The sequence below is a fragment of the Thunnus albacares genome, chromosome 11, assembly GCF_914725855.1.
Source record: "Thunnus albacares chromosome 11, fThuAlb1.1, whole genome shotgun sequence".
Lineage (NCBI taxonomy): Eukaryota > Metazoa > Chordata > Actinopteri > Scombriformes > Scombridae > Thunnus > Thunnus albacares.
Genome location: NC_058116.1, coordinates 15,430,635 through 15,450,811, shown reverse-complemented (window position 1 = coordinate 15,450,811; position 20,177 = coordinate 15,430,635). Strand labels below are relative to the sequence as shown.

At 39.4% G+C, this 20,177-nt stretch overlaps 1 long non-coding RNA gene across 1 annotated transcript in view; it reads right to left on the bottom strand.

Moving 5' to 3' along the window:
- The window catches only part of LOC122992191, a 33,837-nt gene that overhangs the window by 11,406 nt on the left and 2,254 nt on the right, over positions 1–20,177 (bottom strand). Inside the window, exon 3 of the long non-coding RNA XR_006405996.1 lies at positions 6,598–6,732. This is a non-coding gene — a long non-coding RNA (uncharacterized LOC122992191). The remainder of the gene's footprint in view (positions 1–6,597; positions 6,733–20,177) is intronic.

The following is a 20,177-nucleotide window of genomic DNA, read 5'->3' as shown; positions in this document are numbered from 1 at the left end:
TAAATTAGTGAGAAACAATCTTTTTAAGGCCACTTTCAATATGTGATGAGTTTTAGACTTAAAGGAAGGTTGTCCTATAGTACAGCTGCAGAATAAAGAATGTATTGTTTTAATATTAAATATGGAAGACGTTTTTGCATCTGTAAAAGCTGTTACACATGGTACAACATAGATTTTTTTTTTTCCCCATACAAAAACACAAAGTGTGTCCAGAAGGCACATGTGCTTCGAATTCACATGTTTGTAAACATGGAACAAAAAACGCATTGAAAAATAGCTGAGAAAGTTGGTTCACACATGAGATGCCAAAATTAAAAGTGATTATGCGAGTGATGTGATGTTAGCTCGTGTTTGCAAAGAGCGTGGCGCAACTGGTCGTAAAAGTTATGATGAAGAAAGAATGCAGCAGCAGTACACATAATTTAAAGAGAAGAAAGCAAAACCTTCATAGCTTTCTGTATACTGAGTCCTATAGATACATAATGGCACACAGGCCTGAGGGCCAAGACGCAGCATTTGAATGACTGCCAGATACATAAACTTGGCTCACTCAGGGGTTCATGGTGAATAAATAAGGCTGTGGATTACATCAAATCTCTTCTCAAACCACCACTCCTGCACGCCACTCCCAGTGTAGAGACCATTTAAACTCTAGAAGGGGCCAAACATCAGCAGTTGGTCTCCTTTAAACAAGTCTGAGCAAAGTAGAAAAATAAATAATGCCCCCGGCGCTCTACTTTAATGTATTCAATTAACTGGGGTCCCTCTAGAGAACTCCAGCGCACACTTGGATAAAGAGAGAGCATATCGCCTGGAGATGAATACGCTGAATGCACTCATTCTGACGACCGTGATTGGAAATCTTCCTCAACAGGTTCTTACTTAATTAAACTTCCCTTCATCTGACTTTCTGTCGCTTTCGAGGGAAAATTGGGAGAGGCATATTCAAAAGCCAGGGAAACTTTGTTCACTATTGCGTGTTGTTTACGGGCCAATTCAGGGGACGTGTAGGGCCTGTGATAACCTCCACCGTCACTGTGCAAAGTCAACTCAGCCTGAAAGAACAGAGAAGTATGTGAAATCTTCAATTCAATCATAGACAATTATGTTGTGAAATGAGAGAAATTCAGCAGCAGTCAAGTCTGAGTGGGAGGGATAATTATCTGGCAGTCATTACTGCTCCCATAATAGCATTTAACGACATTCATATACTGTGTGAACATACTGCACTTGTTGGAAACATGTAAGTTGAAAATAATAAGAGCAGCCATTTCTTGAAAATATATGAAAATTCCCCTGTATGCTCAGAAAGGTAACATGTTCATCATGTCCTTGGGTGAAAGACGTATGTTAGTGTGAAATTTATCTAATTATCTCAAATATGTCTCGTGAGAATCCATTCAGCATCCCTTTGTACCTTATTTTCCCTCCGCAGCCCCATTGTGCAGCAGAGCCCCAACAGAATTTCCTATCTATTAAAATCAATCTCTCATCACGTCGCCTACATTCACCGTTTTCAGCACTTTTTCCATAACAAATCAACTTAATCAAGCTCATTAAGTGTCATTATTAGCTATTTATTGTTATCTCCCTCAATGTAGCGCTGACAGGTCCACCCCGCCCACGCGTGTCCCCCCTGATACCGGGACCTTTTGCTTGTCACAACGGCTCTGCACTCAGTTCTAATTGGCCTTCATTGTGTTGTTCTTGCAGGGAAGAGAGGAGGGATGTGGCGTCCCTTTTTTTTTTGCTCGCACACGAGCATCTTTTTACTGCTGTTTATTCTTCAGAAGTTGCCAGAACAAATCCTGTGAGGGGAAGAAGAGTGATATTCCTCTTAAACAGCTGGGAATATGTTGCAAGCACATAGAAAACAGGCACGGGGGAAGGCGCCCACAGATTCCCTTTTGTGTTTAAGTGTGGTGGTAACACTGTGGACGCTCCTTAATGCGGCATGGCGAATGTATTTCCACAGCTGTCAGAGTGATGGACAGAGGGGCGAGTCTCTCCATTGCAGCGGCATGCTTCTACCTGCACACAATAGACCTGCAGGATGGGAGTGTAGACTGATGAGAGAGAGAGGGAGAAAGAGAAAGGAGGGTGGATATATGTGTGTAGTGGTGGGGGTAGAGGGGTGGCGGTGGTAGGGGGGGAGGGGTGGAGGGAAGTTTGTCCCATCGCAGGAGTTATTAAGTTTGTCTCTCGGACACACTTGGTTTCACCAGGGTGCTCGTCCCTCATTCATAATAGATGCTAATCTGTTCAGGGCTGACTGATGACAGAGCTTCCTGCCCTTCATAGAATTAGTCCTCAGCTTTATCAAAGGATCCAAACTGCCTGCTAATTAGACTCATTTCCTCCAGCATGAATTATTTATTTCCATTGTAACTGATCAGAGGCGATTGTGACGCATCATGCTGCCACCAGTTTTCACACAGATGCGCATGCCACCACAAGTTCTCAAAGCCTTTGCGAAGTATACAGGGTTTAATAGGAAACAGGGGTTGATTCAACTGCTTTTTCTCAATACAGGAAGGGATTTTTTACAGCTGCTTAAATGAGACAATATGACGGGATGGCATTCAAATATTGAGCAATTGAAGGATGCACATTAGTATTACTGTGCAGAAGTAGCCATTATTAAAACAATCTTCATGCTAATGACTTGTAAATATTTCAGAGTTGATCCTTTTTTTTTTTGGAAATGACACTTCAATGAGCGACTCTACACTGAGAGGTGATGTTAAACAGAGTGCCTCCTATAGCTGAGTGAAGGTTTATGGATATATTCTATAAGTTTTCTTCTCCTCATCAAAACATTCACTCCATAATTACATCTACTTAAGCAATTTTGTGAAGGGGGAGAAAAAAAAACCCCACTGTGCTTAATTGCATTACTATCTGGAAGGCAGAAATATGCAGAGCGAAAAAACGTATAGCAACGTGAGGGAACTGCTAATTAGTCAGATATTTGGTTTGCATTACCAAATAGCACATTACACCCGGCAAAGATAGGAGGCTAAAGAGAGAGAGGGCTGTGTTCTTGAAACTGTAATCAAACAAAGACAGATGTACAGATAAACACTTAGAGGGAAAGTTTGGAATAATTGTTCATCTGCTCTTTCTGTTCACAGAGCTGCATGTTCTTCTGCAATTGATCGGCTTATTATACACACTTTCCTCTGTGATTTCACATCTATAGGTGCCCAGGTATTAGATACAGAGCGTATGGCTGAGATGACGGATCTCTGACCACAATAGCTACTGATAAGGTTAATAAAAACAATCCAGGTATTACAATAGCATGAAACGTGTAAGTTGAAATATTCATGATGGGGTATTGTGTTGCATTTCAAAAGCTTATATTTACAAATCAGTCCAACACAATGTGCTCTAGAAGCCTGCCATTTCCTCTCTCAACGAGGGTCAATGCACAATAAAGCTCAGTTTCATCTCACAATTTGAAAGTTTATTCAGACTTTGAAGCAGTCTTTTAAAAAAAAAGATGCCCTGTCTCCACAATAACACTTTAAATGCTCTTTTGGTTGCCATTTTCACACGAACAATAGGAAATTATGTCAAGGCAAGAAAAAAAAAATCTTTTATAATGAATAATACATTTAGTGATTGCAAATAATTGCGTTAAGTGGCTTATTTGCCTTAGGTCGGGGAGGGTGACTCCTGTATAACTAATATAAGGATCTGAACCCTCACCCTCACTGATGAGGCCTATTCACAGCTCCGCTGCCCTGTGCTCCCTCCCAGCTCCTTATGCTCCAACGTGATGAGGAGTGTGTTGTTAAAGTTTCAAAGCAATGATTTCACACAGCGACATTCATCCTTCGGTTATGTAGCGGGAAGTAACGGACCGGTGCTGCTTCTGAGGACAGTGGAAGCTAAAAGACACACCAGAACCTGTATGACAGGAAATTATGCACAGAATACAAAACCCAAAACATGCTGAGAGCTCAAACTACATTACAAGGTAGAGGGGAAAAAAGCTAATGAGCACTAAAGAAAACAGCAACTACTGAATTAGAGAAAAACTTGAATTACAAATAAAAACACAAATCACTGATACTCTTTGGACCCCATCATGTGGAAAGTAACTAACTACAATCACTCAAGTGCAGTTTTGAGGCACTTGTACTTAAGTTGAGTGTTTTTAATTTAATGCTACTTTATACTCCCAGTCAACTACAATTCAGGCTGAATTATTATAACTTTTATTACACTATATTACTTTGCAGACTAAAGATTTTACATACAAAACATATGTTTAGCCTCTAAAATAAAATGATTTTATAGATAAAATACAGTACATGTTTTACATAGTATGTTAAGTATTAAGAACTAGCTTCACCTTGATGAACTAATTCAACAATATATCTATAATATTACAAGACTCTGAAAGAGGCTGTCCTGCATAATGAGTACTTTCCCTTTTGATAATCTAAGTACATTTTCAAGATGATGCTTATTTTTTCACTACTTTTACTTGAGAAACATTCTCAATGCAGCACTTATACTTGTGTTGGAATTGTTCGACCCTCTGCTACTACAACTTTTACTTAAGTAAAGGTTCTGAATGCTTCTTCTACCACTGCTTGTGTGCAGTATATAGCCAAGGTAACACATTATGAAATTAACCCATACAAAAACGTTTTTTATCAGTGGGAGAATAACTCTGAATAGCTTTAAACATTACACAGAATAAACTGCTCTTTTGTATATTTGTACAGTTAAATGTCATGTATCTTTCACTCTGGCTTTCAGCCCACTTTAAAATAGTGTGAGTGAATAAATTCCTAATTCCAACATCTGTTAGAAGAGGCGCATGCGATTGTTTTCCAGTTTGTTGTACCTCACACTGAGTTGTGTGCATCTGTTTGCGACTGAAACATTAACTTCATTGCAACATCAGGTACTAGAAAAACAAGGTTTTCCGTGTCTAGTCAACATCTGTTTATCTCATCTGAGCAATTTAGCATGATCTTGAAGCAATCTTTGGAAATAGGTTGTGCTGTCTATTATTCATGGACACATGCCACGCAACATGAAGCCTTCTCTAAACACAATTTCAAAACAAAAAAATCTTGATCTGTTTTGTTTCAGCACTGATCCTTCCCATTTGGCTGCACTCAGTTACAGTTTACCGCTCAGAAAAGGCCTTCATGGATTATTAGCAGTATTCTGGCTGCTGGCGGAAAACAAAAATATAGAAATGATTGCACACATTGTCCTCTATTTGAAAAGAGATACCCAGGGAAATCATCAAGAGAACAAAAAAAACAAAAAAAATCAGGATGCTTCAATAATTACTTTAGGGTATCCAGTACTCTCTCATGGAATATATCAGTGGCCACCATGTCTGAGGTTTGACCCGCAGTTGCTGCACAAATCTCAAGCAAACGAGGGACAAGAAATGAAACTCCCATTATGGTTTGCTAAACAGTCCCTGGATAAAGAAGAAAACCCTGCAAAAATCAACCACCTGGACAATGACCATGCAGACTGTCAACAAGACTCACAGTCATATTCAGGGCTGTTCATAATATATAAAGAAAGTTAATTTCATAAAGGTAGGTATTAATGCAAAATTAGCATGTATAAATAACCAAGTAAGTAAGTATGGCTTCTTTTTTACAAGGACAGAATGTCTCTGCAGATAAATGAGGACAAGGATGTTAGCAGAAAGCAGTGGTTATGTTACAGTATGTCCTGATGAAACCAATTTGAATCTGTAAAATGTACAATTTTACATAAATGTCATAATTATGTATGATTTTACATATATTTAACAATTATAATGCCAATTTCCTCATTTTATTTTATGAAATATCTGTCAGTCTTTTTTAAATTCAACTTTGTGAACAAAAAAATTTTATGCTTTATTGTGTGTGTGTTTTAGGTGTGTGAAGGTTTCGCTATTTTGTTGTCAAATATACCATCACCCACTATAAGAGAACTTTATTGTCATGCCCTCCATATACAAGTATACAATATGGAGTACATTTTTAACATGGATGGCAGCCTCTGCAGGAACTGAAGCACAATTTATGGCAGTTGTGGTGCCATACTGACTTCACCACCAACATACAGTAGAATATTTCATTTTTTTTCAGATCATCTTCTTACAAATACACCTGAATACATTTCAGTTTGAAACTACAAAACATTTTACTTGAAATACTGCTTGTTTCACTTCCAATAAGATCCACAAAAGGCGATTAGACTGTGATACATTAAATATTATTGATATAGCATTTAACAATTCCTTTACAGACACATTTCTGAAGAACGAATGGTTTCGTCTGTAATTTATTTGAAAATTTGCGCAAAACTAATATGATGGTGTCAGAAAGTATGATTTCTAAGATGATTAAAATAACGAGTGGTGAAGGTGCAGTAAGGAGGAAAGTTTTGCAGTTCATATACAGTTCATGTAGACACCGTAGGAGCCAGCACTTAGCCTATTAGGACTAGTGCCTCTGCAGCACGCAATTAAATGTCTCCATGCAAAATGAGCACTCAGGTCATGTTTAATGGGCAGAGAGCTAATAAAGGTTGGGCTGAGCAGGAGGAGAGGTGACTCACCCTACAGCAGCAGCACAAAGGTGCTGCAAAGCCAAGAGCAGGGCGAGTCGCTGGTCCCCATCCGGACTTCGTCAGGCACCCTATCATCCTCCTTCACCGTGCCACAGCTCATCAGCAGCGGCTACAACCCTGCAACTGCACACAAACTGAAATATGAATCTCCTCTCACTGTGCAGCAATTACATCAGCAAGTTCAGGGTGAATAAACAGCTTGTGTCCACATATTTCCAATATGTGCTTTAAATGAGAACTTTATGAGACATCTCTTCTTGTTGCAGCTGTTCTGTTGTTATGAATGTGATGTTTTCTTTAGCTGGGACATGCAATATTACAGCATCATGTTGGATGATCATCATCATGGTTCTGCAGCTGTGTAGCTCATGTTTTCTCAGTAACAGCGTAGACAAAGAGAAAACATGACACATAACATAAACCTTTGAGTCGATACTTTGCTTTTAATGGAGAAAGATGAAAATATCAATACCAGCTCATTTACAAATGTGTTTTGTAGCCCAGTTACTTATAGTTAATCGATTTTAACAGCCTCATGGAGTACGTAGCAAGAAATCAATTGAAGGGCCAAGTTAAGTGACTGCATGACAGTTGATATTGTGGCTAATTCGACATAGTCTAATCTGAAAAGACAATAATCCAGAGAGGACAGGCAAGAGGAGTGAACATTATAGCCGAGTTTGACACCCCACCTCCCTCCACAACAGCAATACCAAGCTGTCTGGCGAGAAAACATGAGATGAACTGGAATAAATTCTCCTGGTAAATGTTATTACAAACAATATGCCTTCATGAAAAAGAAAGAGGGAAGAGCAATCTGCGCAGACTGACCATTCTGCGAACCGTTTATCAGCTTGAAATGCTATTTCATGCATTAATACTCCACAAACTGCATTCCCCCCAACACTTTCAGTACAAAGCCCACCGATTTATGATTACCAGTCAACTAAGCAATAGCCTGTGGCCCCCGCCGACACACCACTTCCTTTTACTTCCCTCACTGTGAGCTCGTCTCAGGGCCCCTGCAGGTTCAGAGACAAGGCTGTCAGGATAATGTGATCAAGGTGGATGCAGGCTGAGAGAAGCTAAATCGTGGCTGGGTATGACATTCTTTGATTTTTAACCATTACAGAGTTTTCATAAAGCTGCAGTCAATTTATTTTATTTATTCTAATGAAGAGCATTAGGAGTGCCATAGTGTGCCGCACTGCACATTGATCGCCTCGTTAATCACACTTTGCAGACACTCGCAAATCAAGTTCTAACAGCAAGCACTGAATCAAGTGCAATGAAGCATGAGCTCCTTCACAATTTATGATCTTTCAAATTGCATCTTTTCAACCATTAAATTGCAAGATACCATAAATTTTTATCCTCTCTTCTTCAGTCCTGGTATTGATTCTGTCGTGTGAAAAATAGAAGAGTAGTAAATTCAGGCAGTTAGACAAAATTTAAGCCTTGTCTTCAGAAAGGAAACTGAATGGCATGAGGAAGGCTGTTAATTCGCCGCTGAGAACAAATATCAGGAGTGATCAAAATTTTAAAGTCCAACAGGGGCTTCAAAGACGTGGCTCAGATGAGTTTCGGTCCTCAGCAACCTTGAGATCTTTTACTTCACTACCTCTCCAATGCCAGTGCACCTTCAGGGTCTTTTACCAACCATTTTTTAAGATTAGGTACCTGATGTGCTGCAGAATTAGAATTAAGTCCTCACTATATATGAAAATGACTAGATCCTCTTTTCATGTACCAGAAAGTCACAGATCTGGCTACTTTTAAAAGGAAAAAAATGGGGAAAAAAGTAAAAAGGACAAAGAGCAAGAAGTGGTGAGAACACAAGAGCATGCAATTCATATATTACACTATATATTCTTATACATATATACTATGGTAATATGTGACTTTCTTTTCTCACCCAGCAGTTAGCTTTGAATAAAAAAATACCTATAAACTCTGAGTTTCATCACTTGGAGAGGTCATTACATTTAACCTGTGAAAATCTAAAATGGTTCTTACCTGCCCCATACTGTTCTCAGAAAATGACATAATTGTTCTTAGATTGCATCTCACTCACACCAAGCTGTAAGGAACACTTGTCAAACAATACAGTCAAATTAGTTCTTTGTGATTGAGCATGTTGAGGATCTATCCAGTACATTATATATCTAGGAAAAGAAACAGAAGTGCCGTGAAAAGAGTCTCAATTACCGTGATAAAGTAAAAGAGAGGCAAGAAAACCAGTCAACACTTTCCAAAAGTGAAGGGTTAACCTCTTCACATCTGTGCGGGGACCAACTCTTAAGTTATGATTGGAAAGAGTGCCTGCTGTTACATGTGGCATGGAAAAAAACAATGCTGCAATATAAGACCCAGCCTCAGAAAAGTTCTAAATCAGACACATCTGGTCTTATGTTTGCTCTTTGAATTTTATATCAACATTAAAGGAGAACGTGTGCTGCCACATTTACAATGGAACAGTAGCTTGATGATTCACGTACATAAATATCTTAGTATAAAATGAAACCCTGAAAAAAAACCAGCAAAGGTTGATGTCTGCAAGTTTTAAAAAACTAACAGAGTACTGAAATGGTTTAGCCAAAGCAAATGACATTTTAAAATGTCTACATTATTTTTTTACTCCTTTAGAATTGTGGGGAAGAAAGCCTTCACTAACCTCACATAGCGCTGTGCCAGACAACTGCTCTGAAAAGGTGAACAGTGAAACTGCAGCGGCACGGCAGACAGGCATGGAAGATAATGCTGCTCCAGTCACTTTCATGGGAGGTGCTGCCCAACACAGACAGCACACAAATATGACTCCACATCCTGAGAGAAGTAACGCTGGTCAGGCAGCAAAAGTGTTTTTGACACAGACCCTCCCCATGGGAAGGCAAATCAGCAGAGGAAATAGCACGTAAGGAAAACAAACCATAATAAAAGGCATAAAAGCTCACAAACATTGGATTGATCAGATAATTACAACCCATCTGGCTTGTTAAACTCAATCTGCTATAACACACAGGCTGGCAGTTTGGCTTTTTGCAGTTGGTGCAGTTGGACTGTTCCCAGACCTGCTAATGACTGAAACTTAAAGGACAAGTGGGGTGATATTCTTTTATAATATAATTGTTCTTAGTGTCAACAAAGCTCATGAAAAGACCAAAACAAACAATGAATTGATCCTGCTATGCAAGACAGGGCAACAAATACTGTTTTTTGTCGTGTTTTTTTTAAACTTCCAGCACCATCTCAGGCAGCATCCTGTCACAACTGATCTGACCTATTTGTATTGGGGTTTTTTTTTAACTACTAGCATCTTTTTAAAGGCATTTTTCTCCTTTTAGTCTCATAAAGAATACAACCTGCACATTTTTTGCCGTTTTTCTGACGTTTCTGCGCTGTGTCTCAATTTGCATTCTTCTGTACTTACACATGCTATTTTGAGTGCATTAAGTGCGTTCACACTGACAATTATGGCAAAATGCAGTACGCACTATGAGTGCCTGGATGGTGTACTTGTTACAGTCAAAAAGTTGAGTGTGGAACGCTGGACACTTCTCACCCTCAATGGACCCCATCTTGGCTACGAAGCGGAAGGGGAAGGACCACCAACCTAGCAGAGATTTTAAAGCAGGCTAGAAGCTGTTGTAATTTTCATAGGACTGTTAATATGTCATTTTATTAAGTTTTAATATCTTTTCAGCAGAGAAACTAACCATACAGATTCCCAAATTGTGGTCAGTTTATCCAAAAAATGCCTGTTTGTGAATCTGCTGCAACGTTTTCAGAGATGTTTTGGAGCTGCTGGCCAGGTGAGACCAGCCGGTCATCTCAGCTTTTAGCAGCCCAACAACATCCGTCGTCATCCTGGGAGAAAATGACTGGATGAACTCATCTGCAGCTCTTTTTTAATTTACCACTGGTACTAATGTCTCCGTAGCATCTTGATAAATAATTCCTTTTGGAAGATACATGTTGGTCTCACAGACCAACATCTAACAATGGTAGCTGCTGCATTAATTTGTCTGAATGTAAAGTGATGCTTCATGTTTTTACATGACAGAACAACAGCCCTGTCTCTGGCGCTCTATAAGTACAGATATCACCACATTACAATAAAGACAAATGTATTAAAATTAACAGATCACTTTATATTAGATTTCGTTTTAATTTATTAAGCTACATAACAGTTTGGATTGTTATTATAGCTACATTATAGACTGAATACATAATTTACTGGATCTCTCTGTCAGTGACGTTATTTTTTGGTGAGTTGAGATTTGGGTTGAGATGATTTTGTCACAGTACAGTCAGGTAGGTGTGCTGAGGACTTGGCAAGTTCGCCTCAGGAGTACAAACTTCTAGGGACGGGAGGACACCATCATAGTTGCGATCATAATGTCAATGGCTAAGTGCACTCCCTTTGTTTACATTCGGGAGGAACTTCTCCAATGGCGAAAGGCGACTGCCCCTGAGGAGTACCACCAATATATTCCAGGTGAATTAAGGAGGAAATACCGTGGCTGAAGAGCGGGGATTAAACAGCGAATGAAGAAGAGGAGATACAAGCCATATCTCCCTTCCATCGTTATGGGAAATGTGAGATTGCTGGCAAATAAGACGGAACTAACGGCACTGGTGAGAAGTCAGAGGGAATTTCGGGAGAGCAGTATAATGTGTTTTACGGTGACATGGCTCCATGAAGATATCCCAGACTACAACTCCTCCATCACCAGCTTTGAGACAATATGGGCAGACAAAGACCAAAGGAAGAGCGGTAAGAAGAAAGGAGGGGGGCTTGCTATTCTCATTAACGACAGTGTAATCCGGGGCATATTACTGTCAAGGATCGTGTCTGCAGCCCGGGTGTTTAAATTTTAGCAGTGGGCCTATGTTCCTATTATTTGCCAAGGGAGTTCTATAATGTTATAATAATAGCTGTTTACTTTCTGTCACCAGCCGACACGACCGCAGCATGTGAAGTCATCCACTTGGTCACAGTAAAGCTCCAGTCACAGAATCCCAGTGCTTTGATTGCAATATCTGGGGACTTCAACCACGTGACTCTCTCCTCCACCATGACAAACTTCACCCAGTTTGTTGACTGCCCAACCAGAGACAATAAAACCCTGCATTTACTGTATGCCAACAATCCGTATTAGAGCCAATGAGTTAAAGCTCCCATCCCCCAGCCCCTCAACCATTCACACCTCTCAAATCACCAGGCAGCCCCCCTCCAGCTCTTCTCAGGCCCCTGTATCTGGAACCGCATTGAGCAGCACAGAGACCCCCCAAAGGACTGTCCTCTCTCCCTTCCTATTCACTCTGTACACCTCTGACTTCAGGTACAAATCGGAGTCATGCCACCTTCAGCCATCATGGGGTCTATCAACAGGCAACAGGAGGTAAGATACAGAGGCCTGGTGGACGACTTCATCAAGTGGTGCAGCCTGAACCATCTGCAGCTAAACGTCAGCAAGATGAAGGAGCTGGTCATGGACTTCTGCAGGAATAAGCCTACTCTGTCCCCTGTTTCCATCCATGTGGAAGATGTCAAGGTAGTCCACTCCTAGAAATACCTTGGAGTGCATCTAGATGACAAGCCGAAGTGGACTAAGAACACAGAAGCCCTTTACAAGAAGGGCCAGAGTCAGCTCTATTCCTGCAGAGGCTACGATCCTTCAACGTCTGTAACAAGATGCTGCAGATGTTCCATCAGTTAGTGGTATCCAGTGCCATTTTCCACGTGGCAGTGTGCTGGAAGTGTGGTCTGAAAACTAGGGATGCTAACAGACTGAACAAGCTTGTTAGGAAAACCAGCTCCATCATAGAGGTGGAATTGAGCTGGACTTCCTGGGGGCAATGACGAAGAAGAGGATGCCAACCAAACCTGTGAGCATTCTTAACAACACCTCCCATCCCCTCCACAATGGGCTTGTCAAACAGAGGAGCACCTTCAGTAACAGACTGATCTCCCTCAAATGTTCCACTGAGCGACACTGAAGGTCATTTCTTCCGGCGGCCATCAAACTTTACAACTCCTCCCCTCTCTGCTGTAACAGGGGATTAGGTTGATGCTTCCTGTTGTATGCTTTTCCCCTTCTCACAAATAACTGATAACTGGGTAAGAACTGCACTATATAATTATTACTATTGTTCTGCACAATGTATAACAATGTTTTTATTACACATTGCACACCGTATAATTAACAATATTTCTACTCTTATTTTATTTTTTATCATATTTCATTATATACTATGTATATAATCATTGTGCAATGATAATAACTATTTTTCTTAATTTATCTCACTATTCTTATTATATTATATACTACATATAAAATTATTGCGCAATGTATAATAACAACCTTTTCTATGTTATTATTTAACTACTTATTTTATTTTATTCTATTGTTGTGTGATGTGTGCTGGTCGGTGCTGTTATGACAATTCAATTTCCCTTCAATTCCACTTCAATTAATAAAGTATTTCTTATTCTTTATTTCAGTGGAGTTTTTTTTTAACGTATCACTTTTTTGCTTCATTTGATAGAGAGAGACAGGAAACATAGGTGGAGAGAGAGGTATGATATGCAACAATCGTCAATAGCTGGAACTGAATAGGTGTTATGTGTCTTAAAGGATATGGCTGCAATTTTCCATATTTTTCTTATTGTCAACAAATATCATGTGCAAAGCCAAACCAACAATGAACTCGTCATCTTACAATTATTGTGTGTGTATCCAACGCCTGACAGGTCTGTGCTTTCATTGTTGTATAAAATTATTAACATGTCAATAAGCCACACCGTTGCACTGGGTGACATGTTCCTTCACCACAAAGAGTTTGGGAACTGTAGTTTGTTTAAAAAAGGGCTCCAAAGACTAATAACAGCGATCACATTTTCAGTCTCTGGAGAGTAGTTCTGTGTACAGCAGATGCATACAGTGCTTTGTTTGCTTGTTATGCTACATATCACAACCTATTGACTTTGTGCTACATATATATTGTAAATTTCTCTATAGTAGGAGGTTCACCCAGTGCAGCAGTGTGACTCATTGTCATTTCAATCACTGGTGAGAAGCAGCCTTTTTTGTCAGACATTTTCAGCAGGCTAATCGCATCTAAACCTAAATCTTTCAGAGCAAATCTGGACCATCCTCTATTTAAAAGCTCCTCCATTCTGATCAGATATAAAGGTTTCTGAAAATGAGGCGCAACATGTACACGTTTTAGTTTATCCTCAGTGCTCTTAATGTCAATATGCACCACAATGCACCACCAACAATATCGACCACATCCACCATTCTGCTGCTATAAATACTATAGCGCACCAGAATCTGTGGTTGAAAATAGTCCCCAACAAATGGACTATGTACTCCTGTTTGAGTGATGTTTGCTAAAAACTACACTACCAAACTGTACTAGGAAATTAATTAGCCTTTTTAGAAAGTGAAAGTATATCTATGTGAACTGATTTTAAATATTTACCTTTTTAGTAAGAACAAATGGGCTTGGGGCTGAGTGCCAGCGGTGAAGTTGTAAAGTTGTGCGATACGGATGAATACATTGTTGTTGTCTTTTTCATGGGATTTGTTGAGCCTTATCCTTTAAACTGCAAGCATACAGATTCAAAGTTCAAATGTAAACACAAAGGGCACACCATACTAAACATCTCAATATATAACAACACAGCTACCACATAGTATTTAGATCTTAAATTGATGATCTATGATGTGGGATCTTCTGAGGCTCTGTGCTGACCTGTATTCTCAGCTGAAATGTAAATTGTACCACATCACACATTCCTCTTGTGATAACTCAAAAAGATAACTGGACCAAAACACAATCTGACTCTATAGGCAAGCACATATCAACAAGCACACAATAGTGCACTCAAAAAGACACTTTCACTAGCCCAACAAAGGGAGATGCTACGGAGTATGACAACTTCTTGTGAACGACAAAATGCTGCCTGACAAGCTTTCAAGGGATGGTTGAGCTCTGGCAGATTACAGAGATCTTTATCTTTTCATAAAACAGAGTGCAGCATTTAAGTGCCAATGACTGAGAATACAATCTGAATTGTAAAGTGTGTCACAGCCATTACATGGAGATGTAGGGCCAGTAATGGTGAGAGTAATTGTGTGATGACAGTTTCACTGCACAGTGACATTCTCCAGGGCATTGTCATCGTCCCTGACAGGTAATACGGGTCCACTGGGAATTGGGTATGTCTTACAGTTAGAGTTTCTTCTTCATAAACACCCACCAAGCCCCCAACCCATCTTTACTTACAGCTTTGTCAAACCCCAGAACTCGCAGTGGCTTTTCAATATAGCTGCGGGTCTGAGTGAGGTAATTAGATGTTAATGTGAAATAATGGAATCATGGCAGGTTGTTACATAGGGAGAAATGCAGACCTCTGCGTGATCTCAGAGTGAAAAGCACAATTGCTTAAAAATCAAAACATGCTGTCAGTGGCTCACCTAAGCAGCGGAAAATGCCCTGACTTTGGAATACATTACAATGGTAATTGCTCTGACAAAATTACCTTGTCTAAGATGAGCTCGACCAGACATCTGAGACATGCATGTCGATTGGCTCAATTTCATGATCATTGGGAGGCTGAAATCAAGGCTTTTATGTGAGAGAAAATCAACAGAGAAATTGACATAAACATCTCATCGTAGACATTATGCTGAACGGTAGACAGAGCTGCAGTTTTACACTGCATTGTTACGAATATTTAATGTGCAGCTATACTTTTAACCATTGTTCAGGTGGAAACTGATGTAAAGTATGTGGCCACATTTCACTGCAAGACATCAATGTAGGGAAGCGACAATTGAAGTATTGGGCATAAATCATTAATTTGATTTAAAAAAAATTAGAGCTTGTTGCTCCCTCTAGTGGTAATTCACCTTTTGTAAATGTAACAAAATGCATTCATTGCAATGTTTGCCTTGAACAGCTGGATGTCAGATTTAGGAGTTTCTGTTCCAGCTCAAACAAGCCTCTCTTTTCACTGCTGCGTTTGTTACCAAACCTGTGCTTTTGCATCTTTGCGAGTAACAAAGGGGGCTGAACAACAGCCAAGGCTGAGTGAAATGACTTAATAAACAAAAGTATAGCATCATGCATGGACCCCACCTTTGATTGTTAGTTGTGGCTCTTTTCTGTCTGGGCTTTTCTTCGCACGTGTCAGGACGGCAAGAGTTAAAATGCCTCTCGTGTCTGTGATCTGATGAGGATCACCTTCATCCGTTTGAAAGGTGATTTCCGAGCAAAATTGTTTCTCCGAACACATGCTGCTTGAGCCGAGAGCACATTTTTCCAGCATGTTAACAAACATGTAATTTCCATAAACACGTCCAGTAATTGACAGCTTGATTTGGGCTCTGCCAGGAAGCTGACAGACAGTTCTTGGCTGCTTTAATGCAAGCAGAACAGGCTTAAGGCCTCACCAGGCTGTAATGAGCCTCTCAGGGCTTTGTCTGGATTAGACCACCAACAACAGACAAAATCTCACACAAATCCCACCCAACATTCCTGATCTTGTTAGATTATACCATCTACTCTAATTCAGAATTGGCTTCAAATTAATAAAGAATTTAAGTCAACTATCAGCAGCGACAAATTTTACATTTCAATCTGAATTAACTGATAAATGGGGTGATTAGTCAAGTGGAATATAGGGTGTCTGGAGATGTAGTATCAGAGAGTTTTATGACTACATTTTTGGACCGATATTTGGACAAATAATGGAGGAATGTTTCATCTGATTTCTCTTTGCAGGTATTGTATGGCAGTTAAGAATAATGACAGTTTAGTTTATCTGAAACAGAAATATGAAACAGGTATGAAAAATGTAAAGGTAAACATTAGATTAATGTATTTTATTAACCATATAAACTTCTGATTTTGCTGCTAAAGATACTAAATACTTCTAAAAACAAGAAAAATACAGCAAATCAGATATATGTTCATATTGGAATTAAGACCTCACATTTTTTAATATAAAAAATGTCTGATATTTGTACAACTAACTTTGGAACATTTTGAGACTTTTTAAGGACTTGTGCATGCAACGTTATCCAACAAACACATTCATTAGACTCATGGTACACATGGTACATTTCCCCACTTTTTGTTAGTGCTAAAATCATGTCATACCATTCAAATAACTTGTGGTCACACCATGTAATATTTCTTTTTGGAATTTAATGGAATATCTATTTTAAAAATGCTCACAAGTGGATGATACAAATAAACAGGTTGATTTTGTCTTGTCTGTGTGCTTCAGCTGCAGACTATCACCGGAGTCTATGTTGAACCTGCAGTATCTGCAGGCAAAGATTTGCTGCTTGAACATCAGCAGCACATTCAGGTCCTTTCTTGTTTGTAAAAGGCTGTGGTTCAAGAGCAGCAGAGAGATGATGGTGAGCACAAGAGGAAAAATAGACCCTGATAAATCTGTATTGAACAGTGTGTGAAGGATGTTAATACATATTAATGGTGACAGGAATATTTGCAAGTGAATACACGGGCAAAGGGGATTAAACATAACTCTCCATAGAAGGGGAGGTATCATCACTCCCATTCTGGCGTGGGACTCGGCCGTATCAGATTCATCCCCATGCACATTGCCAGCAAACACTAAGCCCTTATCTCTTCACTGGGCCTCTCCGGAGAGTTTACAATTTCTCGCTTCGCTGGAGCCTGAGCTGAGCTTGTTACTGGCACAAAGGCTGAGAGGTGGCCTGGTTGAGAGCACAAAGCCGCCCTCACCTCTGGACGGACACATTTCCCTCAGATAACGGACGACTTGTTGGACAGTGGCACTAGAGTGTCCCTTTACATTAGTGTAACAGCCACACATGGTCCTCACAGTGGGACTCACAACAAAGTGAAAGTTCAGAAAACACATGAAACACCGACATGGCTTCAGTAAAGGATCTTTATTAATGAATTGTGTTAGAGGTGACAGAGGGACGGGAAACCCAGCAGATGTGGCTGGGTCCCTGGGAGACACTTTACTGTCCCGCCAAGGGCGCTATTCTCTGAGGGCACAAGCATCAGAGACAACGTGCCATTTGCCTCTCTGCTGATCATATTAACTCCTGAGGGGATTAATGATAGGAGACATGAAATTTAAGGTAAATGTGTCATTTAACCACACCAAAATATCCGTTTGGTTATTTTCACATGAAAAAGCCCATTTGGTACCTAAACTTATCAGGATAAAGACCATGTACAATTTCCAGCCCTCTGACCCCTGCTCTTTATTCAGCTGTACTCTTTTAAAAATCTCTCTTAAGCAACAAACTCCAACATAAAAAGGTTTTTTTTTTTCTTGGGCGACCATTTTGACAATCCAGTTGCTGCATTTGAAACATACTACATAGAGAGGCTGGTTATTAACTGTAAATTAATCAACAAACAACTCTGATTTTGGATTAAAACCTAAATTAATTTTAACCTGCGGTAAAGACGTAAAATTTTAAAGATGCAAATTGAGACAATTTTAAGTAAAACAAGCTTGTGAGCTTAATCAGGAAATTATCTTACTGGGGGAAAAAAACGATGGATTTAGGGTTTAAAAATGTGATACCAGTGCATTAATATGTCTTGTTTTATTAAAATATGCCTGCATTGTTCCTCTGAGAATAAGCCATGTCTACATTAACTTTCTTGGAATATAAATAGATGTGAAATTATACATTGCCACCCTCTGAAATTAAAAGGTATATTTTCTGCTTTGCAACTGATTTATAAAATAATTCTTAGTGGAGTAATATTGTGCACACATGATCAGCCTCCAAGTGATCGTCTAAGAAGTAACCCAAAGCTGTACTTACTGATGACATCCCAAGTTCAAATGTTGACACTGTAATTTACACTTTGGGAGATTTTTGGGAGATGTTGATTACACTGACTAAGACCGCAGAAACAGAAAACTTATAAACTGTAGTGGTTTACAGAGAGACACTAAAAACAGGGTGGGTCATAAGACAAGCTCTAAGTGTTCTGTTGAATAAAGGCTTGCATGTGGCCCTCGCTTTGCTGCAGTGGAGGCAACGAAAACATGAAAATGACGCGATGTTTCACTCTATTTTATCAAAGAAGAGTATGCCAATATGGTTTCAGTAGGTTTTAAGTTGACAAGTAATATTGGATTGCTGCTTGTCTTACAGTAGGTCTCTCAGTCACGGCAATTTCAGCAGACATGTTGCTGAGACAGCTCTGGCATTGTTTTCTGTGACACAGTGAAATTCTATTTTCAGTTTTACTTGGTGCAGTAATTATCTGTATTGTTGGTGAGAATAAAGAAAATAAAGTGCATGAATATGTGCCGGTCAATTGGATTCTGTCAGTTCAAGCAGAATTGGGTACACAAGCGAGCAGCTTGCCAGCTTGTAATAACGATGGTGTTTGCGTGGAACAATTTCCCCTCTAAAACAGCTCATCAACAGCAGAGAGAGTCTGTCACCCAGGGTACGGAGTGACAAGTCTTCTGCATCTCCGTCTGTTATTAACATGTCTCTTACGACAAGCTCAATTATCTGACACTGCCCGTAATTTCCATTCCTTTTTCTGGCACAATGTAAAGTTCCTCTCCTTCATTTTCAAAGCTGGTCGTTTTGGATCCAGCAAATACTGATATAAGACATGTGTGGGAGGAGGAAGTGAAAACTGGGGGAAAAACATCTGCAAGTCAGAGCGAAGTTGCCACAGGCTGGCTATGCCAAGGCCTTGATAATTTCTGATATTTGTCATTTAAAAAGACTGAATGCTAACAATTTTTATGACAATACTGTAGTTGCTGGTTTCTATTTGAGAATGACTGTCAAATATATAGTGAGGGGGTTTGGATTATTCCAGTAAGGGAAAAACAAAACTTTCTGAGTGAAATACATCATGTGAGAGAATGATTAATACAAATACGTAGCATAAAATTGTTACTATTACAGATTTTATTCTCACTTTCCTGTCGTCTGTCTTTCAAACTTTATCAGCTCCTGTATTAAAATGCTCTAGAACAGCTACTAAATTGACCTTGTGGTAAGATTATTTTGTCGGGAAAATCTGTACTTTTTAACTAAGGCAGATGTGAGAAGTGATTTGATTTTTACTCCCGAACATCATCCTCATCTGTTTTAACAGCGTAACCACTGTTAAAGCACAAAAGGTTTGTGGAAAATGTTGATTAGACCAGATTTCGGATAGCTTTGTAATCAGTAGGCGGCTAGCTGAGGATCTGTATGTGTGTGATGTCTGTGACCTTGTACCATCATAGTTCTGATTCCTGATGGGTCTGTAGTATAGCCGCACTCATTTTAATGTACAACAATTTTCTAAAGGATTACTAATGAAAACGAAAGAGCAAAAAATACAAATTAAGTTAAAGGTGCTTTCCGACAACATGTCTTGATTAAGATAACTAACGTAGACGCTTGTTCCTTTTTTTGATTCATTTTAATGAACCATTCAAACTGCTTTTTTTTTATAGAACTGCCTAATGATTATTTACTGCACAATCTTGCAATCATTATGAATAATTCAAC